Raw genomic sequence first — 27,641 nt, 5'->3', positions numbered from 1 at the left:
CTATAATATCATCTAAAACTTATCCAGGAGCGGACATATCCTCCGATCACAACCCGGTTGTTTTGTCTATGAGAGTGAAACTAAAGAAGGTAAAGAGCCCTAGCTCCAATAAAATCATGGATACAAGGCGGCTCAAACAAGACAAGACCTATGCGGAAACGAAATTTAAAATAAACGAGAACTTAAGGAAAGTCAAAGAAGATAGTGCGGAAACTCTGACTGTTGACCAAAAATGGGGAAAAATTCAACATGCCTTAGTATCAGTTGGAAAAGAAACACTCAAACCACTTGGAGAAAAAACAAAATCTTGGATGACAGTAGAAATTCTTGAACTTATGGAAGAACGAAGAAAACATAAAACAAAAGACCCGAATAAATACAAAGAAATTCAGAGAAACATCAGAAATAGAATTCGAGAGGCAAAAGAGAAGTGGCTCTCCGACAGATGCAAAGAAATAGAAGACCTGGATAAAAAGTATGACAGCTTTAATTTACACAAAAAAATCAAAGAAATGACAGGTTCTAGAAAAAGCACAAGAACGAATACCCTTAAAAATGATAAAGGGGATATTATTACTGACGTGAAGGAGAGATTGTGTCAATGGACCAATTACATCCAACAACTCTTTAATGATGAAAGAGGAGAACTGTCATTAGAAATCACAGAGGATATCGGACCACCAATATTAAGAGACGAAGTCATCTATGCCATTAAAAACACGAAAGAGGGTAAAGCTACTGGACCAGATGATGTGCCCATCGAATTATTAAAACTTATTGATGAAGATTGTATTGATGTAATGGTTGAACTCTTTAATCTAATATATCAGACTGCCACAATCCCCAAACAATGGCTGCAATCGACCTTTGTAGCAATTCCCAAAAAGTCAAGTGCAATAACCTGCTCGGATCACAGAACAATATCTTTAATGAGTCACACACTTAAAACATTTTTGAAAATAATACACAGTAGAATTGTTAAAACTCTCGAATATGAAATCAGTGACACACAATTTGGCTTTAGAAATGGTATGAGCACACGAGATGCTTTGTTCGGCTTGAATGTGCTGGCCCAGAGATGCATGGACATGAATCAGGATATGTACTTATGTTTTGTAGACTTTGAAAAGGCATTTGATAAAGTTCAACATAAAAAGCTTGTAGATATATTAAAAAGCAAAAATATTGACAGTCGTGACATGAAAATTATATCTAATATGGAATCAAACTGCCAAGATAAGAGTTGACAACCAGGACACCCAAGATATCAAAATACAGAGAGGAGTCCGTCAGGGTTGCGTGCTGTCTCCACTACTTTTCAATGTCTACAGTGAAGCGGTATTTCAAGAAGCGCTCTCAAATTCAATAGAAGGTATATCTATCAATGGAGAAGTTTTGAACAACTTCCGTTTTGCAGACGATACAGTAATAATAACAGATAACAACAATGATTTACAGAACGTAATGCAACGCCTTAATGAACGCTGTCATGAGTACGGACTGAAGATGAATTTAAAGAAAACTAAATGCATGATCATAACTAAATCAGCACACGTAAACATCCAATTAACTATTGAAGATACTGTGGTTGAGAGTGTGGATAACTACAAATACTTAGGAACATGGATAACATCAAATGTAGATCAAACCAAAGAAATTAAGACACGTATTGAAATAGCACGTGCATCATTCATTAAACTTAAAAAGTTTCTTTGTTGTCGGGATATAAGGTTAGAACTACGCCTAAGGATGCTTCGATGTTACGTGTTCTCTACTCTTCTTTATGGCTTGGAAGCGTGGACGTTGAAACAAGTCCATTTGAATAAGTTGGCCGCCTTTGAATTTTGGTGTTACAGAAGAATCCTACGAATATCATGGATTCAAAGAATGTCGAATGTGGAAGTAACTAGAAGGATAGGAAATCAACCGGAAATAATACTAACTATCAAAAGACGAAAACTTGAGTACTTGGGACATGGGATGAGAGGGCAAAAATACGCATTATTACAACTTATTATGCAAGGCAAAATCCGAGGAAAGCGAAATGTGGGAAGACGAAGAACATCCTGGCTAAGAACTTACGGGAATGGTTCGAATGCAGTAGTGCAGAGATATTTAGAGCGGCAGTCAACAGGGTCCGCATTGCCATGATGATTTCCAACCTTCGATAGAAGATGGAACTTAAAGAAGAAGAAACATTAATGAAAGGTATACATTTGGCTTAATCCGTTACTGCTCAAATTTATTTCTTACGTTTTAACCTAACTACCTGACGTATTAGATTTAATTCATGGTTTCGAATTCACCTGTAGACGGTTTAGAGTTGGCAGGTTCAGGTAGTAGAAAAGTTACGAATTGGCTGGTGTACATGTTAATCTGAAAATGCTTGTCATTAAAAGTTACGAGTTGGCGCGTGTCCATTTTTTTAAAGGGGTTTTCTGGTGGTCAGGTGTCCGTTGAGCTTAAATCTATTGTATAATATCCTATAGAGAGATGGGTTCCAAGGGAAGCCTTGTTTAGTATCCAAGTACTAATACAGAGATATAAATTAAAATGTGTATATCTGTACAATCGATTTTAAAAAGGCTTTTGGCGAGGTCCGACAACAAAATGCTAGAAATATTGAAGACGGCTGGATTGGACGATAAATATTTACGAATAATTACAAATATATACTGGCATCCAGTGGCAAGAATAAAAGTTGAACAAGAACTGTATGATGAAATAAATATAAAAAGAAGAGTGTATTCTCTTGTAACTTGTATTCGAATGAAATATTTAAGGAAGCCTTAAACGTATTATTGTGAATGTAGTAACCGTGAACAATGTTAGATGTGACGACGATACCTTAGTAGGTAAATACTAGCTAAATGCGGAGAAGAGCTTCAAAGTATAATGAACAAAATAAAACAAACCTGTAATCAGTATGGATTAAAACTCAATGTTAAGAAAACTAAATATATGATAGCAAAACAAATTATATACAGGATGACGGTATAAAAGTCACGAGATGCCACACTGGACAGAGTAAAGAAACTCGTGAATATCAGCAGTAATATCCATGAGAGCTAGGATCCAACCGCAGGAATTAAAAGACGAATAGAACAAGCCCGAGCTAGCTTTGTAAAAATGAGAAACATATGTACTTTGCAGTCACAATCTTAGTATTAACTATTACATTTTAATGACATATTGCTATATCTTACCTGTCCTACTGTATGGTGCTCGCTCTTTCTCAGGTGTAGGTTAGTCTTATCTTAATGCAATTGTAAATTGTAGACAGAGAAATTTGGAAGGAAAGTTATACTTCTATTATTATGATTTCAACGAAATAAATATGTTTTAACAGTTTAATTGTATTTTTATTTAACTATTAAACTAATTTTAATACCTAAAATAATAGCAAGAATTAAAAAAAAAGTAAGCCTACAATATGAGGTTTTCTCAATCCCCAAAAACGTACATATCATACATCGGTACAAATGTATAGAAATCAAGAGAATCGTACAACAAAAATTGGCAACCTCGCACAGCCGCTGTCATATGTCACGCTTTATTTGCACTGATACATACGTAACTTGAAAGATTTAGGAACTAACTTCATACTGTCTGTGAGCGTAGTTCATACTGTCGTTTTTATAAAACATCTCTCTCAACAGTTTTCCCAATCGCGCCTAAAGAAGTAGGTATAACTTCAATAATAATAACTGTTGACAGTAATCAACTAGACACTATTAGAAATGTAACTTTAGACAATGTATTAAAGAAATAAAAAATACACGTCAAGATGTTTTATTTTTTTTTCATAAAAACGGCGCCTTATATAAAAAATAGACAAGAGAGATTTTTTGTCAAAAAGTAAATAAGGAATTCAGAAATATTGTTTTAAAACATGTCAGTGTCGTACCATTCTCTTTCTTTAAGTAAATTCAGATCATCACCTGTACACGCGCCAATGATGAATATAAAATTCTTAGGGTCAAAGTCAAAGTTTTCAACCTAATAGAAATATCAAAAATATTCCTAAAAGATATTTAATTGAAAACCTATTGGACTATTTTCCTGTTAACACCTCCATGGCTTCTAAAAATTGCAAGCCAGATGGATGCTGAAGCGAAGAAGACAAGAGGGAATTCAAAAACTTACAATTCACGACCCCGTCTGTTCAGCTGGTAAATTCCAACGGAAAATGGACCTATATCCTGGACCTTTATTTCATAAATTTCTTAATTGTATGTCCAAAAATGTGCAAAACCTATTATAACTCTTAAATTAACTCAACTCTTAAACTCCAACGAGCTGAATTTTGATATCTCAACTCCGTATCTCGGAAACGAAGCATTTGCGGACATACGTTTACATATAGCAGACTGCCATTATTTTTTTTATTTATAATCACTCCCTGAAGTTTGTCGTACTTATTTACTAATAGTCTGGGCTGATTATCGGAGAATAGGCCATTTTTGGGAAAAGTTATTTACCAGCAGTTTTATTGCTGGAATCGAATCTTATTATTGTATGTACTAATAATATAGATATGCAAAGTCCGCAGATAGTGTGCTACTTCTTTTATAAACAAAATGGCGCCCGAAAATCGTGTTTTTTTTTCAATTTTTGCTTTATAACTCCAAAGATTTTAACATTAGACCAAAAACACCCAAATAAAAATTCACCGCAATTAAATTCTGCATAGAGACGTGTTTTTTCCGATTTACTTCGACGAAAACTTTCCCCGGAAAAAGCGGGTTTTTCCAACAAAATCTTTAATTTTCAACTAAACTTTGAGATAAGTAGTTCTTAATCAATAATTAAATAACTTGGTAACGTAAAAGCCCTTTCCGTATATATTATAATTCCAGAAGTCTATGGAAATTGAATGAACAGTTTAGCAACAATTAAAATGTTAATTAAAAATTTACGGTCGCTATAATAACGAGAATAATTATGATGCATAAGAATAACTATGATTTTTTCATAAAAAGACACTATACCTATCTAATGTACTTTACAGAATTGAAATTGGACTATTTAGGCGGCCTCAGGAATATTTTAAAATTATAAACAATTTTTTGGTTTATAAACAAATAGCATATCTCGGGAAATATTAAACTAAATTAAATTGTGAAAACGGTATTCGAAAGAAAGCGGCAGGACGCTTCTTTCAAAAGAAAAAAGTTTAATTATTATGAGTGGTTCCTGAGATACAACCGGTCAAATTTGACCGGAATTTACGGCAAAGATATAAACAATAGGAGCATAATTTTCAAACCATCACCTTTTTATTTTTGTCCTCTTTCTCCACACCAATTTTCATATCTTTAAAATCCTCATAACATATATTATTATAATAAAAACTATCGATAATACGTGTGAAAATTGCCAAAAATAGCAAAATTCCAATCAAAAATTAGGTTGGAGAAAATGTAACCCTCAAAGTTCAAAATCGGTATACGTTAAAAAAATGCATTTTCTCGGCTTCTCATGGAGCAATTTCCTTCATTCTTTTTTTGTTCCCAAGTAACTCGAGTAGAGCCATCGAACTAACGCATTATTAAACGTCAAGCTTGCTTTTGTTTTGTTATAATAAATTAATTTATTTATTATAACACAATATTTTAATTTGTTTAAATAAAAATTGTTTAAATAATTTTACAGCTTTCAAATGAGAATATTTATGTTTTTAACTTTAAAAGGTACACTTGTAGTAAGTTTATCTAAAAAAAAAGCCTACAACTGGAAAAATATGTAATTTTCTGTTCTTATAAATAAATTAATCTATTATAACAAAACAAAAGCAAGTTTGACATTTAAGAATGCATTAGTTCGATGGCTCTACTCGAGTTATTAGGGAACAAAAAAAGAATGAAGGAAATTGCTTCATGGGAAGCCGAGAAAATGCATTTTGTTAACGTATACCGATTTTGAACTTTGAGGGTTACATTTTCTCCAACCTAAGTTTGATTGGAATTTTGCTATTTTTGGCAATTTTCACACGTATTATCGATAGTTTTTATTATAATAATATATGTTATGAGGATTTTAAAGATATGAAAATTGGTGTTGAGAAAGAGGACAAAAATAAAAAGGTGATGGTTTGAAAATTATGATCCTATTGTTTATATCTGTGCCGTAAATTCCGGTCAACTTTGACCGGTTGTATCTCACGAACCACTCGTAATAATTAAACGTTTTTTCTTTTAAAAGAAGCGTCCTGCCGCTGTCTTTCGAATACCGCTTTTACAATTTAACTTAGATTAACATTTCCCGAGATATTCTTTTTGTTTATAAACCAAAAAATTGTTTATAATTTTAAAATATTCCTGAGGCCGCTTAAATAGTCCAATTTCAATTCTGTAAAGTACGTTAGATAGGTATAGTGTCTTTTTATGAAATAACCATAGTTATTCTCATGCATCATAATTATTGTCGTTATTATAGCGACCGTAAATTTTTAATTAACATTTTAATTGTTGCTAAACTGTTCATTCAATTTCCATAGACTTCTGGAATTATAATACATACGGAAAGGGCTTTTACTTTACCAAGTTATTTAATTATTGAGTAACAACTACTTATCTAAAAGTTTAGTTGAAAATTAAAAATTTTGTTGGAAAAACCCGCTTTTTCCGGAGAAAGTTTTCGTCGAAGTAAATCGGAAAAAACACAATTCTATGCAGAATTTAATTGCGGTGAATTTTTATTAGAGCGTCGTATTAGAGCGTTATTCGTCTAAAGTTAAAATCTTTGGAGTTATAGAGCAAAAATTGAAAAAAAACACGATTTTCGGGCGCCATTTTGTTTATAAAAAAAGTAGCACACTATCTGCGGACTTTGCATATCTATATTATTAATACATACAATAATAAGATTTGATTCCAGCAATAAAATTGCTGGTAAATAACTTTTCCTTGTATTTTGCTAATTAGCCCAGAGTATAACCCTGTATAATACACGCAATACGAGAAATAAAATATTATGTGACCCTACAGTTGTGTACAGCGGTAAATAGTAATTTTATGAGTATCATATTCTGTTTCATATAAAATGAATAGAAATTAAAAATTTATTTTAAAATTATTGTGTAGTTTATCTCTGAAATGTTTTATTTAAGTGGCTATTAAAATAAACGAATTTATCCATGCATGTAAATTTTCGTATTATGCATACATAAATCCATAAATACAGAATAAATGCATAGATAACGCATGATTTAAGGCGAATTTTTTCTCCTTTTTTATGAAAATAACATTGAAAAATTAACTATTTGAATTTCGAATCTTTTTGAATACGAAAAAAATGTTTTGTTAAATTTAAAGCTCTTACGGCACGTATCCATTACCCTTGTGCTCCGTGTAACTGCTCGAATGGATACGGCATGCGCTCCTCTACATATAAACCGCCACCGATTGGATCGCCGAGGTTAGCGCCAACGTATCCACTATGTGGAGCAGCTACACGGAGCACCAAGTAATGGATACGTACCTTTACATAAGCATCTTAGCTGCGACACAGCTGCAGAAAGAATACGACTTTTATTTGTAACATGGTAGTTAACGATGAACGACGACTACTTTTCAGAAGTCACGATTTTTATCACTTGGTACCAAAATCTATCATCAGATGCTATGTATTTTCTACGATATTGTACGGAGTAGAGCTCTGAACACTTTCTGAAACTTCTTTAAGGAAACTCGGGGTTTTGGAGATGCTTTCTTTCAAAAAATATAATTTGACTTTTTATATTTTGTATGGTAGGTTGTAGGTTCTTCGAAACCAAAGTACCGTACAAAGTATTTTCTACTACTATTAGGGAACTACTATGCCACTATCTCCCAGGACACTAAGAAAAGGTTAAATTCAAGTTAAACTGTAGTTTTTGGACTACTTTAATATTGATTATAGCAATTTGTTTATCTACTTTTACTCTTCGTGCGGGATCGCACAAATATTGCTTAGGTTTTTTCGGTATAGTATGTATAGAAACGGAAATCGGTCAACAAAGTGGCGGCATCAATGTTTGGTACCTATAAATGTTTAAACAATTCGAGTAACCGCTTTAAAGATAAGCACATGTCGGTATTTTAACATTTTAGAATTAAAGAAAAGTTAGAAAAGAAAAATTAGTCATTTTAGAACGTACAGTAAACACTTGCATATTAGTACAGTTGAAATAATTAGACCATAAATATTAAGCAAAAGAAGTTAAACTTTTTTTCTTCTACTTTTAAGGACAAAAAAGCATGCTCATTAACGGAACCGAATTCAAAATTATTTTGCACATCATATTTAAAACATTTGGTTAAAGCATCTCAGTTTTATTGGTAAAAAATATATTAATTTGTTTGGAATAAATTACGGTTCTGATGATATCCGAGAAGACATAGGTATGCATCACAATGTTGCTAAACCGAATTTTGTTATACTTATTAGATATTTTAGTAGATACAATTTTAACAAATATTCATAAACCTCATGCATTTACATGCGTGTGCGGGCTTATGAGTACATGTTTGCTCATGGGTGTGCATGCGTATGTATTTGTTTGTTGTTCTAAAATGTCAACATTTACATCTATCTATCTATCTATTAGCCTTGCGACATCCAATATTGGACATAAGCCTCCCCTTCGCTCCTCCATCTTTCTCTATCCTGAGCCATGTGCATCCATTTTGAGCTTGCTTGGTGTTTTAGGTCATCTACCCATCTCATATGTGGTCTTCCTCTCTTTCGTTTATATGTCCATGGTCTCCACTCTGTAATAATTTTATTCCATCTTTCGTCTTTTTGTCTAATCGTATGACCGGAGAATTTTCATTTTAGTTTAGCTGTTTTACGAGTAGCAACTTTAACTTTTGTGATATTTCTTACCCAGGAATTCCTTTTTCTATCTGACAGTCTTACGTTGATCATTTGTCTTTCCATTGCTCTTTGTGTTTTCGCAATTCTGTGCATATTCGCTTTTGTGAACGTCCATGTTTGACATCCATATGTAAGGACCGGAAGAATACATTGGTCGTAGATTTTCGTTTTTAGTTATTGAGGGTATTTTTTATTCTTCAATATGAAGCTGAGCTTACCAAGCGAGGCCCACGCTAACTTCGTTCGTCTCTTTATTTCTGCTGTTTGGTTGTCTTTATTAAATTTTATTATTTGTCCCAAGTATATGTATTCATTCACTTCCTCTATTTGGTTTTGTTTAACTACGATTCTTAACTCATCCTCTGATTTGTTATCACTTTTGTTTTGCTGTAATTCATATTTAATCAAACTTTACTGGCTCCGTGGTCTAGTTGTTGTATCATTATTTGTAGTTGTTCCTTGTCTGTAGCGTCAGCGTATCTTAGGTGATGTAAGTATTGGCCGTTAATGATGATTCCATATTCTTCCCATTGTAATCTCTTGAAAATGTCTTCTAAAACTTGGTTGAAAGGAGAGATTCAAGTATAGTCCTGAAAGAAACAGATAGTAAAAAGAGAAAAATCAAAGAAGCGGCTCTAATTATGCTAAACGAAACCAATTGTGTCGCAAATTCCTCGGTGGAATGCAGTAGGATGTGGATACCCATACTGAAAGAGGAAGTCAATAGAAAGAAAATACCACAATTAGTAAGTCAATAGTCGAGTTAGTACATATTTTATATTTTAGTATTACTTATATACCCATGTATTATTGATATTATTTATAATTTAAACAAAATTATAGTAAAGTCAGAATTTGGTATTAATTTTGAGAGTAAATTAAATGTAAGACCAAATACTTACGATGTCGGGATAGTATCACGAGGTTTTTCCTGGTTTTCCCTCGTGATTTACTATGAGATCTCTAACGCGAGAATTTTAATGTCACCGTTGCATGTGGTTGTCTTTTTAAAGACAGATCACATGCTATGATTTTTTGTGACGGATATTCTTGAGTTGGGGTTGATTTCATGTAATCGAATGAACTATCTTTCAGTAAAGTCGTCCCAGGAACGCAACTCATAAATATTGGCAATATCATTTTAAAGTCTTCTACTTTAAAATGTATCATATGTATCTGAATTGCCGATATAAATGAGTCAAATTAAATAAATTATTAGAAGAATTTTTTTACTAAGCAACAACATTTTTGTTTATATTAATAGTATTTTGTATTTTGACAACGGCACCCGATTTGGGCGTCGAAACGTTAATAAAAATCATTTTTTAATAATATTGTGGCTTATTTCCCATTCTAAATAGTTAAAATTGTAAAAATGCCACAAGAAAATAGCTTCAGAACAACATTGGTTGAAAGGCTTCGGCGAAATCGTATCTCCCTGTCTAACGCCCCTTTTGATTAGCATGGGGTGTGTATTCTGTTCAAGTTGGATCGTAGTTGTGGCCTTACTGTATATATTAGAGATTAGTTCTGTATACCTGTAATCTACTCTGCTATTGTGTAGTGATTGTTTCACTGCCCAATGTTCTATGGAGTCGAATGCCTTTTCAAAATCTATAAATGCCATATATATGAGTATTTGATATTCATTTATTTTCTCAATAAGTAACTTCATTGTCAGTAGGTGATCACATGTACTGTGTACATGTACAACATTTACATACTTTTCAAAATTTTGGCTTTCTATTAGCATCTTTTAGTACAACCAGACACTGTTTAAACTCAGTTTTTCTTTAATTGTAGCATTTAATCACTTGTAACGCTGACCTGAAGGTGATCTGTATATTGTAGAGATCGAAACCGGTCGTCATAGTGAAAATAAATGATTGTGAGTACGTCTGTCTTTCTTTACTTCATTTAAAATGAACTCACATATGCAACCCATTCAACATTTGTTATATTTGTTTAAATTTTCTAGTGGATTTCTGAGCCTACTATACGAATATATGCATTGAAATTTTAAAAAAATTATTGTATTAATCTCAAAAGTAATTTATTATAAAAAATGTTAACAAAACTACTGAACATACGTAAACATCTATTTACTTACTACGTTTTTAAAAGTTCTCAAAAACTTTTTAAAAATGAACCCAAACATAGTTTATGATCTAAACTTGATGTACTATTTATTACAGCAATATCCACCACAAATTCAATTTATACACGATATGAAAAATAACTTTTCTCGAGCGTGCATGTCACATGCATCGGATGCCTAGAAATTATCTTAAAATTTGAGATACGGGTCTTTTCCTAGACCCGTCCTAGATGCCGTCACTTTTCAATTGACGTCGATTTATTACTGCCCGGAAACATGGGAAAGGTTAGACGTACGTCGTAACTAATTTTGACTTGACGTATTCGGGACGATACACTGCAGCAAACTGCAGTCATATATCATAAGGAAAAAAGGACGTAACTTATACAGATTGTCATCTAGTTAAACCTCGTCAGTTTTAGTAAATAATATACAGAGTGTTTCGTGTAGAGCGCCCATTAGACTTATCTGTGAAAATAATCAGATTTGAAATCTGAAAATTTGCAATTCCCCATAATTATAGCGCATAATATAATCTTTGGTAAGATATCTAAAAATCTTTAATTAAAATTTTATGATAGGAGAATGAACACTAAACATTTGAATAAATCACATAAATCTAATATTACCACTGTTTAATTTCCACTGTTTTTATGTGTCACCTTAACATGATATGTTTTGCTACAGATTGTAAAAGATTGTACAGCAAAAAAAATCAAACGAACACTCCATTGGTGCGACGAAGAAATTGAGACCATAGAAGAAGAAAATTATCAAAATACATAAAATTGACGAAATATCAAAACAAGACTTGATCAAGTTCAGTACAAAGAATCTCAACCAAAAGTTAGAAATATGATAACTATACTAAATTTACAATCACGATGCAGTAGAAATAAAGAAACCAACACACGTTAAATGCTACTAGGAGCACTCCCGATCATAATTTCCAAAGTTTATACATTGTAAATTATGATTCGGGAGTGCTCCTGCTGATTTAACGTGTCTTGGTTTCTTTATTTCTACTGCATCTTGCATGTAAATTTAAAATAGGAAGAAAAACGAATCGTGGAAAAGAAATTGTAATAAAATACATCCATGTATTGGAGGATAACAAGGCAAGGGAAATTCAAAAATAGCAAGTGCTATCTAGAGTCCATATTCGGAGGATATAATCTCACGACCAGCAACCTACAGTATGGGGACGTCATACGGTACCATGATGGAAAATCAGGGAAAAGGTTAAACATCGCATATTATTTATACAAAAGTGTAATTTAATAACAACTATATAACATTGAAGGAGTGTTCATCCATATATTTTGGTATCTCAAGCATGTACACCTGTAAGCAGCATTGATGATGGAATTTTTATTCCGAAAACGTTCGGTGATATAGACCTAAAAGCTCATTTTAATATAAATATACCTTCTATTAAAGATTTTAATTAATTTTATTCAACACAAGGAATCTCTTCTTAAGCTTAAAAGAACTACACGACTTATGATCAAGACTGTTTCATTCTCGCCTTCCGACTGATGAAGCTAGCATATATTATTTCTTTTCCAATCTATCATACTTTAAACAAGGTGGGAACTGTATTACATTTGAGAAATGAATCGTGAGGAACACAGTAACTCATTTCTACACCTATATAGATCTTAAAAATAAAAATATTTTCTATTAATTCAGTTTTGAAACTTATGAAATTTGCGATTTTTTTATATTTTAAATGAAAATATGTAGTCCAGGGCGCATCTGTTTTGAGATGGACGTTGAGAGGTGACTCAAATGAGGCGACTTTTTTGCAGAAATTGTTTGAAAATAACTCAAATAATAATATTTGAGCTATCCTCCCACTCAAAATGGTCCGGAACATTGTTTAAATAATCAAAATGTCAAAATATGAAGGAAAAATTCGATTTTTTTATTGGTTTTTTGATATATAACTTTAAAACTATTCATTTTTGAGAAAAGTTGTAATAACATAAAAGTTGCGTAATTAAATTTCCTATAATATAAAATTGGTTATAAATTTAAAAAATAGTCACCCTTGTTGCAAAATAGCAATAATTGCGAAAAACACCATACAAAAACAAGTATTCGCATTTTACGTTTTTCAACCATTTATGCTAAACTTCGGACCTTCATATTTTACCAAAAAAAACTTTATGATATAGTAAAATAACACTGTAAATTTCATTAAGATCGGTTTAATAGATTTTGCAAAATAAATTTTGCAATCCAGCTTTCGCAAAAAAAATTCATTTTTTTTTAATGTTGTAGGACTGAAAATAAAGCAGATAGCAAGTTGAATTTTTTTTTGCTTATAGCAGTGTACTGTACCTTTCATTTGCAATTTGCAAAATTAAAATCGATTAATTACCACGGCGTCAGGAAATTTTTTAAATAAACATTAATTTTTGGTGCTACGCGCAGGACAGCGGTGTTCGATTCACACAAGTTGATTTCCACCAAAATTTCCTCCAATCTTTATCTAATATATTATTTTCTTACTCTATATTTTGTTGTATTTTAATATTTTAATTCCACAAAAATCAAACTAATTTTTTTATTGTTTGTGAAATATTGTTTAAACAATTGCGTATGTTTAGAAATAATAAACTTTTATTTTCAAGTTAAAATATATGAACAAAGAAAGTTTTTGCTAAAAAAGATGTTATTTCAAAGGATAGAGTATGTGCTTTTATTTTGCAATAAACAAATTTATTTACTTATATCTAAATGTAATAAAAATTAAAATGTATCAATCATTATCAAAGGTCATTGGAATGCCCCATCAGAGCAAACTATCCGCTGTCCTGCGCGTAGCACCAATAAATTAATGTTTATTAAAAAAATTCCTGACGCCGTGGTAGTTAATCGATTTTAGTTTTGCAAATTGAAAATGAAAGGTACAGTACCCTTCTATATGCAAAAAAAAATTCAACTTGCTATCTGCTTTATTTTCAGTCCTGTAACATTTTGAAAAAATGAATTTTTTTTGCGAAAGCTGGATTGCAAAATTTATTTTGCAAAAACTATTAAACCGATTTTAATGAAATTTACAGTATTGTTTTACTTTATCATAAAGTTTTTCTGGGTGAAATATGAAGATCCTATGTATAGCATAAATGGTTGAAAAACGTAAAATGCAAATACTTGTTTTTGTATGTTTTTTTCGCAATTATTGCTATTTTGCAACAAGGGTGACTATTTTTGAAATTTGTAACCAATTTTATATTGTAGGAAACTTAATTATGCAACTTTTATGTCAGTACAACATTTCTCGCTAATGAATACTTTTAAAGTTATAATCAAAAAATGAAGAAAAAAATCGAATTTTTCCTTCATTTTTTGACATTTTGATTATTTAAACAATGTTCCGGACCTTTTTGAGAGGGAGGATAACCCAAATATTATTATTTCAGTTATTTTCAAGCAATTTCTGAAAAAAAATTTGATCACCTCTCAACGTCCAAATGTACTAATATTCTGCGCCCTGGTCTAATGTACAATCCAACAAGCGAGAGCTGGCGGATGACCTTGTCGGGTGACCTTAATCGCGGGTGTCACAAATGCGTGGTTGCTGCATCAAAAATTTAGTTGGGATCTGAAAATTACGTTAGTAGATTTTATTCACTACGATGTGAACTCCTAGCCGACAGCAATAGAAATAGACAATCCCTTCTACTTTTCAATTTGTTTAATACTCTGAAAATTTAAGATTGATCGGAGCAAAATTACCGGAAAATACAGCATGTTGAATATCCATACCATTGACTCGGTTTGCAGTAATTTCACGCCATGCGCCAGCGCGTAATGAGAAACGTTCAGCTGTTCCACTTTCTTTTGTAAATTACTCCGTGATTCGAAAACATATCCCGGTGTGCATCACTTAAGATTTAACAAAAAAGAAATTGTATTTAAAAGCTGTCAAAACTTTAAACGTGTTGTCTTAAAACTGCTTTTTTTTAAAAGGCGGTGGACATTGTAACTAAAAATCTACTTGACAGATCCACCTGAAATTATTTTGCATATATTTTCTATACATTTCGTGAGATAACGCTGTCGAAATATTTTTTGTTTTTTGCTTATTTTTTGTTAAACAATAATAAATTTGTTGATTTTCACCTTTTTTTACAAAAAAATTCGTTATTTTGACCTGTGAGTGATAAAATCTAATCTAAAATCTAATCTAAAAGAAACAAAAAAATACAAAAAAGAACGCAATTATTTTAAATATTAACATTATTATTTTTATTTGTAAAATGTATACACTATGTGTTCTTAATAAGCATTAAGTATAATATAGGTATAGTATTTATTAACATAGTATGTACATTAGCTGTAATGAGTAGGTAAAATAAGAAGTAGCAAATTCTAATATCATTATACTAACCATGTTTCACTAATTGACAATTTTTTTAATATATTTACTTTTGATTCATACTGTCCACCGCAAAATCCATTTTTTTGGTAGTGTCTGTAAAAATTTGCCATCGTTGGTTTATTTTTAAATTTGTTGGTTTGAATTCTTTTTGTGTGTTCTTTGAATTGTACTGAATTTGCTTATTTAATTTAAAAATAAAATCATTCTACCATAGTTTAAAAAAAATTAGCTTGAAAGGTTGATTTCAAACCATACCCCTCCTTAAGGGACGGTATTATTTTCTACTCTGTAAAAGCACACAAAAGTAATACAGCCCTAATAGATGCTGACTAAGAAACACATTAAGCAGATATAACAACTGGCGGATAATATTTACTAAACCTCGTAGTAGATACTAATTGATTAGGCATGATTCAGTATATTGCTAAACATGATTCAGTACCTATCATCAAATACTTCGAGTTTTTGCATGATTTGACAACAATGAATTATTATGCTTTGTTAAGAATCGGCTCGTTACAATGTCTTTAACGATTTAATAACTATTGAGCTAATTAATCGCTGCTAAAAAGGCACTATTGTTAGCGATAGTTGTAAAACAATTGACGTTTGTCGTGTTCGCCTCCTTTATCTGTGATGTAACCGTTACCTTACTGCACAAATGTCAATAGTTCAATTAGTGTTTCAGAATGCGAATCAAATGCTTAAGGCGAAATTAGACGGTTCACTTTTGCCATTCAATTTGGATGAAGCAACCAAATTGATCCATGTAAACATAAAAGTGAATCATTGAATGTTATGGAATATTGTCTTTCAATCGCATTGAAAGAATTGAACATGCTCAATATTTTTACTTCTGGCGTTCAATCTTCATCGCGGTTGAACGAGAAATGAACGTGTAAATACAACAATTGAACATTGAACTATTCACTTTTACAGTCATTCGTACGCGCCAGTTTCGAGAAAGAGCCGTATTTGAACGAAAAGTATACCTAATCTAAGATTTAAGATTTCTAGGCTTGTCCCCTTAATATCCATGATCGCACCCACCAACGATGGCATTTCCTTAGCTACTTTTTAGATAATTCTTTTATGCAACCCCTAAACGCAAGACTTCATTTGACGACATCTTTCGAAGAATATGTGTTGAACAGTTCACTTTCCAGATTCCGTGTAAATAGCATTGCTTTCACTTCTGCTTCATTCTGCTTCTTCTCTAGCTCCAAAGTGAATTCAATTTGGTTGAACCGTGTAATTTCACCTTTAACTCATAAGGTTGCTAAATAGTCCAGACTATATGCCTGCCTCCGTTAGGCAAATTATTCCGATTCGTTTTTTGCACAAACTTACTCAAACAAAAGTCCTTATAACAAATTCAAAGAGTGGTAACAAATTGTTTAAAATTGTTTTTAAACAAATTCAAAAAATCAATTTTTTCACTTGACGACGACTCGGACAATTTTTTTAGATTCTTTGGGTAATTCTGATCAAAAAAGGTCTCTTGTGATTTTTCTCTAAAATTGATTGCTGTCGAGTTACACTTAGGCCGTACGCACATGGAGCGACGCTCGAAGTAATCGACTCGATTCCAATCGCGTAGATCTCTCCCCGTCACTAAGTTCCTTCGTTGTGGCATTGAGTTCCGTACACGGAGCGTTTAGGATTGCAAATCTCCTCGTCTTATACGACTCTCGTTCCGTGTGATCTGAAGCGAACGAGAAAGTTCGAGTGAGACGCACGTTTACAGTCATTTTTTTATTTGTTTGCTTCGTTTTTGTTGATTTTTGCCCTAAATTAAATTTTAGTCTTTTTAAAGATCGGTGAATGTTATGCTTGTTGATTGTAGTACTATGTATTAGCTTTGTGAAAATATATTGTTTGTAATGTAAAATTCTGAAAACACTGAACTTCTGTTTCTAGATGTTTATTATAAAATTCGTTGAGGAAGTAGAAAAATACCCTCAACTGTATAATGCAACTGCATAAAAATGTAATAATACCGTACTATTCACAGACGGAAATAGTCGTTTTGGTTACTATATAAAAAATGCGTTAATTTATAAAAACAGAATCGACTAGTGTGCGGAGGACAATCGCTTGTGACGCAGGGTTCGTACAAGACGAGCAAGACGCGCGAACTTCGAGACGTGTCTTCGATCGACCCATGTGCGGACGGTCTTACACGTAAAACGACTTAAACAAAGATGTATAATTGGTTGGCGATTACAATACTCTAAATAGGTAACCAATCAATGACGCGAATAAAGATAATTTGACACAAAAGCAATCGATTGTGACAGTATTTTCACAGATCATATGGGAAAACGACAATTGTAATTTCTAGGTTAGTATTTTTCGGCGACGTAAATATAAATAATATTGTATGTCATTGGTATTTTATGACATTGTACAGTGAAATTTGACTTTATATTTATTTATTATTACATTAAAATATTTTAAATATTAATATTCTGGCAAATAGTTGTATAAACATTGATGTTTATATAAATATTAATCTTCTGACAATTGTCAGATTTAACTAAAATGTCATGTAATGGTCTGCGAACGCGTTCATGGAAAAGAACAGCGGTAAATCGAAATGATTGGAGAAGCTTATTGAAGGAGGCCAAGGCTCGATTTGGGCTGTAGTGCCATTGGATGGATGGTAATGGTCTGCGACATTCGTAAAATCCTGTATGACGTCAAAATTAATGACGCATTGAAAAAAGGGTTTGGGATCATCCGTACAAGATCCTGAAGAAATTTTTGTCATTATTTTATTACAAAGTTGTTATTTTTAATTATTAACAATAAGCGCTAAGCCCGTATTGAGGCGTGAGTGCGAAAGAGAAATGCCATCCAATGGTGCATCTCTCTCGCACCCACGGCTCAATACGCGCTTAGCGCTCATTGTTAATAATTAAAAATGACAGCTTTGTAATAAAATAATGCCAAAAATTTCTTCATCATCTTGGGGAGCTTTCAACTTTGATTTAGTCCTTTCTGACTTTCACAATAATAATTTTTAACTGAGTTAAGCCTTGAAAATGGTCATTTTCGCGTTTTTCAAATTTTAAATCGCGTATAACTCCACAACAATCAATTTTATAGAAAAATCACAAAAGACCTTTTTTGCTCATAACGACCCAAAGAATCTAAATTGATTTTTTGAATTTGTTTAAAAAAATGTTAAAACAATTTGTGCAAAAAAAAACGAATCAGAATAATTTACCTAACGGGGGCGATCATACAGCGTGGACTATAAGCTCATAAGGTCGCTAAATGGAAGTTCGAGATAAGACTAATGAAAACAGTAATATTTCGTAGCAATATTTATAATGCTAACAGGTATTTTCTTCTTCGCGTACTAACAATTAGGAAAGTTTTGTTCGATGGCTAAGGAATGGAGAAACAGGCGTTTACTTGTATTATTAATCACAACAAACGTGCCGCTTGGAAATTGTTTATAACCGACAGGATTAGCATCTATAACTGGGAATTATAAAGTCTCTAGAGAATATTTATCGGCAACTAAACTACAAATGAAATTATCTTCTTGCTTTCTTTATTACTGAAAGTTGGTTATACCTACTTGTAACTTGCTGCCTACGCCGCTTTGAAATAGCACTGTATTGCACGTTTTGTACCATTATTCGATTATAAACCATTAAAGGGGGAGGTAAAATTTAAAAATTTTGACATTTTCGATTTTTTATTATTTTAAATGAAAGTACATAACTTCAATAATACTCTCTGAAAATTTCAGAGTAATCGGAGTAAAATTACCGGAAATACAGCATGTTGAATAGCTCTTCGACCTTCGACTCGTCGCAGTACCTTCGCGCCAGCACGCTTGAGCGTAGTGAGAAAAATTCAACAGCTGTTCTCCTTCTCTTTTGAAAATTACTTCCCGATTAAAAAACATATTCCGGTGTGCATCACGTCTTAACCTGCTAAACTTTGGCCCATCCTAAAATTTTGCATAGTTATTTTAGACATTTCGTGAGGTAACGCTCTCGAGATATTTTTTGGTTTATTCTTATTTTCTATTTAATAATAATAAATATAATGATTAGGTAAAGAAAATGGTCAATACTCACAATCTGTATATTTTATTTTGATGCTAAAAAGTGGCTACCGGTTTCGAGACTTACAGGATATGTCCCATCCTCAGGCCAAAAAGAGGTTTTAATTGTTTGTTGTTATAAACAAATACTATAAGATATTAGTTACAAGGGGGTTGCAAGCTAACATTGTGTAGATATATCCAATATCATCATCTCCTTATAACAGGACATCGTTCATTTAGTCGTCAGGTTGGAAATTTTATTTTGTGTGTGGTTGGAATGTTAAAATTGTTTGTTTGTAAAACATATACACGTTTATTTTCAATTTTATTAATTGGAGGTACATATATATATATATATATATATATATATATATATATATATATATACTTTATCTAATATACTTACCGTTGCACGTCATCCGCGTCATAGCCCGTGACGTCACATGATACCAACACGAAATATTTAGGCGATAGGTGTGTTCTTTTTTAGAATCATTTTGCCGAGTACACTGGAATTACAGCCACTAGACATATTTTATTATATACGCGTAGAAATAATATTTGAAGATTTCAATTAATGTTAACTTAAAGAAATACCTAAAGGCAAAAAAAACTTAAAAAAATACACAATAATATGTTTCATTTAATTTGTATAAATGGATTATAAAGCGTTTTTATGAAGCACATTTGTTCGGAACCACTCTGTAACTGTAATCGAACGAAGGCGATATTTTGACATAAATTGGTAACATTTATTTGACAGTTGCGGTGTATTTGTTTTATTATATTACTGTTTTTATTATTTGAAGAGTACATAGTCCTGTCGCCAGGGGGGGTACAACGGCCTCCTGTATTCAGATGGACTTACCCAAGTTTTTTTGATGTATTTTGACCCGTAGAACACGAATTTTTTGGGTAACAGTTGATCCGGATGTCGATAAGATTGTTATAAACAAAGAAGTTGAGGAATTACATAACAGCGATTTCTCGCAAAACAAAACATGTTTTTGTATTTTTTGGGCCATTCTAACCAAAAAGTGTTCCTACAAATTTTTTCGTAGGATGCATAGTTTTCGAGATAAACGCGGTGGAACTTTCAAAAAATCGAAAAATTTCAATTTTTGTACCCGAATAACTTTTGATTAAAAAATAAAATAGAAATTCTGCTTACCACATTTGAAAGTTCAAGTCAAAGTATATCGGTTTTAGTTATTTGCATTGCTAAAAATTTATTATTTTATTGTTAAACAAAAGTATAAACACCTAGTGCTGGAGTGATGTTTTCAATGATTTCTCATTTAAAATCGAACGAGTAGATAGAGTAGGTACAAGTGCAAGCGAGGCTATTTGTACGTAGCATGCATGTAAACGCATGTATTAGGCACGGGAAACACTATGTGTTTATAGCTTTTTTTAGCAATAAACATATAAATTTTTAGCAATGTATATATTCGAAACCGATAGAATTTGACTTGAATTTTCAAATGCGGTAAGCAGAATTGCTATTTTATTTTTTAATAAAAAGTTATTCGGGTTCAAAAATTGCAATTTTTCGATTTTTTGAAATTTCAACCGCGTTTATCTCGAAAACTATGCATCCTACGAAAAAACTTGTAGAAACATTTTTTGGTTAGAATGGCCCAAAAAATACAAAAACAGGTTTTGTTTTGCGAGAAATCGCTGTTATGTAATTCCTCAACTTCTTTGTTTATAACAATCTTATCGACATCCGGATCAACTGTTACCCAAAAAATTCGTGTTCTATGGGCCAAAATACATAATAAAAACTTGGGTAAGTCCATCTGAATACAGGAGGCCGTTGTACCCCCCCTGGCGACAGGACTAACAGGGGAAAAACAAGGAATGTCACATTTTATACATATTGAGATAAACACCACTAAAGGTTCAATTTTTATGATATCTAAAAACTACTTCGAGATTCGTAGCAGAATTCTAGCAATTCCTATTGTATAATCTTAATATAATATGAATCTATATTAACTTATTAATTTAATAATGCACCAAAATACTGCTAACATTCCTTATTTTTGTTCAGTGGCGTGCGGGCAATCCTGGTCCTTCGCCATGATACAAATTCTTAAAAAATTTATATAGACTGATCTTTCTGTTTATTGTCCTATGTAAATCGATAACCTAGTCGGTAGTAGATAGTTTTTGCTACCACATGGCGAGAAAAGCCAAAATTAACGAAAAAGTGACATTCCTTTTTTTCCCCTGTACTCTTCATTTACTTTAACATAAGATTATAACTTAATTCTTGGTTTCTCTTTCTAAAGTTTTTATTTATTTACATTGCATATTAATTTGTTTTGTTCTATAATCGACTTCGCAATAATTATGTGATATATTTGATTTACAATGAATTCAAGAATTTTTTGTAATTGGGCAACAATGTCAACTTAGATATCTGACGTAGATAATCACGTGCAACGGTAAGTATATTAGATGGACTGTACATGTAAAATCTTTTGTTAATATAACTAATTTATTTTAATAATTATTATACGGTATATTGTGATTGCGCGCAGCGGTCAAATACCTCCTGGGGTACTCTACACTCTAATACCCGAAAGTTAGGTTTGGACCGAAGGGTTAGGTCTTCCTCCTTTGAAAATTGTACTGTATAATATATAATATATATAATTTATTAATTTTTTAATTAATTATTTTTTAAAATTAGCAAAATTTCCGTTCAAAACGAATAAGAAGTAAATAAAACTTGGACACCCTCTTGAGAACCCTGACCGCTGCGCGCAATTGCAATCTGCCCTTATTATATTCATTTGATCTTTGCCAATTCGATATCTTTATTTAATATTTTCTCAAATTTGTAATAACTTATAATCTTGGAAAATATGACAAGGAAGTCTTTAAAACATATGCTAACACATGTTTTAATTTTTTGGAATAAACTGTATTTTTTTGTCCCCCTTGTTCAGGAGAGACATTTTCCCTATTCTAGAGGGGTAAGAACAGAACAAGTGGGTCGCGGTGGAGGTAGATGTGTAGGTCGCGGTCGATATCGACATTCATGTAAAACAAACACATTGTAGTGAATGGAAGAGAATAGAGCAGGTAAGTCGCGGTGGAGGTTTAGCGCGATGCCATCTAGGAGGTTTACATCGATGCTTTTGAAAATAAAATGAGTTTGTTTTACATGGATGTCTACTGCGCGGCCTACAAGGATGCTTTCCTGTGATTGATCCGTTGTTCGAAGCCAAGCTGTTATTACCTGCGCTATCTGAGTTGAAACTTTTTATATAATCCCTTTTTTGTATTTAGTTTATTTTTGGATTTCTAAAGTAATTACATTCAGTAAATTTTTAAAATATGAAGGAGGATCTGATTATTTACAGCTGGCATTTCATCACTATCATCATTTGACTGACACAACATCGCAAAAGCACAGTCTTTTTGTCATTCAAATCTCATTAAAATACTTCACTTGATAGTGGTTCTAGCTCGACTGACAGCGCAGGTGACCTCCTTGCTATGTGCTGTCGACATCGACCGCGACTTAACTAGTAGCATCCACCGCGACCTACACCTCCAACTCGACCCACTTGTTCTGTTCTTACCCTAAGGAACAGCCACTTGAAAACACATTCATGGCAAGCATCTAGATTTGCATCTAGATGCCACATCCAGAAAGTCATCATCTGAAGCCAACAACTACACCATCCACGTCCAACAAGCGATCAACAGTGCACACAACAATACTGCCATAACTATCATTTTTAAATATTGTAATGCTTTAGGTCGGACTTGCTTGTTGATAATAAAATTTCATCTTATTTTATTTTTTAATGTAAAATTTGGCTCCTATAATTAGTTGGGAGTTTTATTGTTACATATTAACCCCCAACTTTCTGTGGTAATTTGAACATCACAATGTAAAATCTGTGTTTATAATTTGTTTACTTCCAACTTACGCGCTAAAATAGACGTGACAGATTTTTGGCAAACATACCTATATAATAATACCATCAGACGATTCAAACGAAAATACAACCAAAAAGTTGCGAAATTTCTATTCTTGATTTGACGACCAAAGGTAAACGGTCAACTAATTACCAAACAATCTTCATCCAAACAGTTTAATTATGAAATTATCATCCAGGTAAACAAGCTGGTTGTACAATAAAAAGCGGACCCGTCCTTGAAACATATTCACACAAATTGTTTTGCACGGTGACTAATAGACTAAGGGCCGGTTGTTTGAACGCTAATCAAAAATGGAATCAACTGATCATTATCAAATATTTAATTACTGTCACCAACTGTCAATGTCAACTTTGTTTGGGTTGCTGAAAATATAACTGATTACAATTATGAGATTTATTAATCAATTATGTTAATAATTGTTATGTTAGGTAATACTTATTAATTAATTAATCAATCATTTATGTTAATTGTATCATAATGATAATTAACATAATTGTTTACAATCAACTGAGTGACGTACGAATGAGGGGTGTTGTTATTTGAAGCTTGTTCAGGGGACTTAATTATAATCAACTTCTTGATTAGCGTTCGAACAACCGGCCCTAAGAGCCGTAAAGGAAAAATAATCATTTTAGGCACCGTAAGAATCTATATTATATAGTAGAACCTAAAAGAAAACGTTCTAGGCTAGAGGTTCTCAATCTGTGGTACATGTACCACTGGTGGTACATATCATTATTGGCGGTGGTACACAAAACACAAAAATTAAAATAGTAGTACTTAGTAAGTATTGATAATACAATTTAAAAATATAGGTGGTACCAAAAATAATAAAAATAACTAGGTGGCACATCATTCAAAAAGGTTGAGAACCGCTGTTCTAGGCTGTTCAATAAGTTATGCGGTTTGAATAGAGTGGGCTTTGCTAGTAGCCTAATTTTATTTTGTTATGTTGGTACAATCTTCATATAAACGTGTGTGAAGTTTCATTTCAATCTGTCAATTCATTCTTTGTTTACAACCTATTTAGTATCATTTAGAAACAATTAGTTTGAATTTTTATTTATGGAAGGTTTAAAAGCAAATGAAATTTATGAACTAATGTTAGTTAAAAGTGTATAAGGACTCTTCGCCTTCACTTAGTACAGTACAAAGATGGGTTGCTGAATTTAAACGTGTCCGTACAATCTTTGAAGATGATTCACGTCAAGGACTTCCAAAAACAGCAACAATACCAGAAATCATAGAAAAAAACAGGATATTGTATTGGAAAATCGTCAAGTGACTGATAAAGATTATGTAGAAGTCCTAGGCATCTCACTGGGCAGTGTAAGCCATATTTTGACAAAAGTATTGCGGTTCAGAAAGCTGTGTTCACAATGGGTGCCGCATTCGCTAACGACTGAACAAAAACACATTCGAATGCGACTTTTTCAGCAACATTTAGAGCGTTTTCGACACGATAAAGTACATTATGTGCGTCAATTTATCAATATGGATGAGACTTACGTATATCATCATGATCCTGAATCAAAACAAGAGGCTAAAGAGTGGTGTGAACCTGATTCTTCGGCTCCGAAACGAGTTCGCGTCCAGAAATCTTTTAAGGTGTTAACATCAGATTGGTATCAGTAAACTGGTAAAACAATATATTCTGAATAACCTTCTAGACCAGCTAAAGGAAAAAATTCGTTAGCAGAAGAAAAAAAAATCGTTTTTCATCAGCACATGTCATATGAGCATTTTAACAATGTCTAAAATCCATGAATTAAAATTCAAATTGTTGAAACATCCACCTTATTCCTCAGATTTGGCCCTTAGCGACTTCCATCTGTTTCAACACCAAAAAAAATGTATACGTGGAAAGCGGTTTTCATCAAATGATGAGATGATAACAGCTGTGGAAGCGTATTTTGCAACCCTTCCTGATTCTCAGTTCAGGGATGAAACTTATAAATTGGAAACTCGTTGGAATACGTGTATTGATGTTCAGAGGTACTATACTGAAAAGTGTATGTCAAACCATAAAATTGTGTTATTCTTTGCAAAATCGTGCAAATATTTAAAAAATTATTGTGCATTTAATGGTAGAAGCATATAATTTGGACCACATATACTACACATATAAAGGTTCAAATTTAGATACGAGGCCATCTCAGTTTTTTCCTATTACAAAAATGGCGGCATTCAAAATGGCGACTATACATATGCGACTAATAGCACGATAACTTTTGAACAAAACGTCAGATTTCAACCAAATTTGGTATATAGGTTTTTTTTTGATGAATAATATCGAGGTCTTGAACCGGAAGAATCGTTTCACCAGAATTTATGGTTTTACTGTTTTTTTTTTATGTAATAATATGTTGTTCCTTTTTCAATTCTTTCACCCTGTATATATAAATTTTTCAAAAAGGTAATAACGCCACTGAAAAGAGTGTACATATATGTTTTAAGAAATATTTTGAATATTGTTCTGAAGCTATTTCCTTGTGGCATTTTTATAATTAAGTATTTTCTATGGGAAATAAGCCACAATTTTACTAAAAAATGAATTTATTAACGTTAATAAATTCATTTTTTAGTAAAATTGTGGCTTATTTCCCATAGAAAATACTTAAATATTTTGAACTTTTCAGTTGTGTTAATTACCATTTAATAAATGCATAACGTATGTTCACATGTACCTATGGGCGGCAGATTCATTTTGAATGCTCGCCATTTTAGTAAAAGACTAAATCTGAGATGGCCTCATATCTAAAGTTGAATCTTTGTATGTGTAGTATGTGTGGTCCAAATTATATGCTTCTACCATTAAATGCACAATAATTCTTATATTATTATTTGCACGAATCTGCCGCACATAGGTACCTACATGTGAAGATAGGTTATGTATGTATTAAATGGTAATTAATATAACTAAAGAGGTCAAAATATTTCCTAAAAAAATTTTTACGCTCTTTTCAACGCCGGTATCACCTTTTTGAAAAATTAATATATACAGGGTGAAAGAATTGAAAAAGAAACAACATATTTTTACATAAAAAAAAACAGTAAAAATACAAATTCTGGTCAACGGATTCTTCCGGTTCAAGACCTCGATATTATTCATCAAAAAATGAACCTATATACCAAATTTGGTTGAAATCTGACATTTCGTTCAAAAGTTATCGTGCTATTAGTCACGTATGTATAGTCGCCATTTTGAATGCCCACTATGTTTGTAAAAGGAACAAAAACTGAGATGGCCTCGTATCTAAATTTGAACCTCTATATGTGTAGTATATGTGGTCCAAATTATATGCTTCTACCATTAAATGCACAATAATTAGAATAGAATAGAAATATGCTTTATTGTCATGAAAAATTGTACAATTTTATCGACAAAGCTTATAAAAAGTCAAGACAACAAAACAATAACAATTCAATTTACTAAAATTACATAAATCGTCAATATATTTACAATAATAACAATAATAATGAAGTTAAACAGAAGTAGTCAATTGCAAAATTTAAGTAAATTGCAAATGTATAGTCTACCTAGTAATTAATAAGTTTAAAAGTTAAGCTGCTGCATATGACACCCAAATATAGACAAAAAAAATGATAATAAAAATACTACTTGTGCAAAGGGTACTGTAATTTCTTAGTTATTGATTAAGAAAATCTTCTACTGAATAATATGGTCTTTCAGATAGGTAGGCTTTTGTCAGTTTACGGAATTTGGGGAAAGATGCTGCAGATTTAAGTTGTAGAGGGAGATGGTTGTAAAGTTTTTTTGCGGAATATAATATAGATTTCTTTACTAACTCAGAGGACGGGGTCGGCATATAGACGTCAAACGTAGAATTTCTCGTGAAGTAGTCATGATTAGGTCTTGGTGGAAAGACATGTAGATGTTTACGAATTAAGCAAACAGTTTCTAAAATATACAAAGATGGAAGGGTTAAAATTCTGTGATCTTTGAAGTAACTTCTGCAATGTGTTGTTCTTCTGAGGCCAAACAGATATCTAATTGCTCTTTTTTGTAATTTGAAAATAACATCGAATTGGGCAGCTGTACCAGAACCCCAAAAAGGAAGACCATAACGAAGATGTGACTCGAACAAAGAAAAATATGTTATTTTGGAAGATGCTAAATTGAGTTCATTCGAAACAGATCTTATAGCATAGCAAGCTGAGGATAGTTTCTTCCTTAACAAATCGATATGGTGGGACCATTTAAGGTTGCTGTCTAAAAAAATACCAAGAAATTT

Source organism: Diabrotica virgifera, chromosome 7, assembly GCF_917563875.1.
Source record: "Diabrotica virgifera virgifera chromosome 7, PGI_DIABVI_V3a".
NCBI lineage: Eukaryota > Metazoa > Arthropoda > Insecta > Coleoptera > Chrysomelidae > Diabrotica > Diabrotica virgifera.
This window is presented reverse-complemented; position numbering follows the sequence as displayed.